Here is a 273-nt window from a genome sequence, read left to right as displayed (position 1 = left end):
CCGCACCACACAGCTTGGTTTTTTCAGCAAACGTGCTGAGGGTGAGCTCCATTCCCCTATGCCATTGATAAAGACATTAAATAGTATTGGTCCCAGGACAGACTCCTGAAGTACACCACTTGTTACTGAACTCCATTTGGACATCAAGCTGTTGTCATTGACCCACGAGTGCTAAGGGAGCCGTCAGATCTTATTGTTGAGCCGCTCTCCATCACCTTTGAAAGGTCATGGAGAACAGGAAAGGTGCCTGAGGACTGGAGGAAAGCTCCGGTC

Source organism: Cariama cristata, unplaced genomic scaffold, assembly GCF_000690535.1.
Source record: "Cariama cristata isolate BGI_N322 unplaced genomic scaffold, ASM69053v1 scaffold4228, whole genome shotgun sequence".
NCBI classification, from domain to species: Eukaryota; Metazoa; Chordata; class Aves; order Cariamiformes; family Cariamidae; genus Cariama; species Cariama cristata.
Note: the sequence above shows the minus strand (reverse complement) of the source record.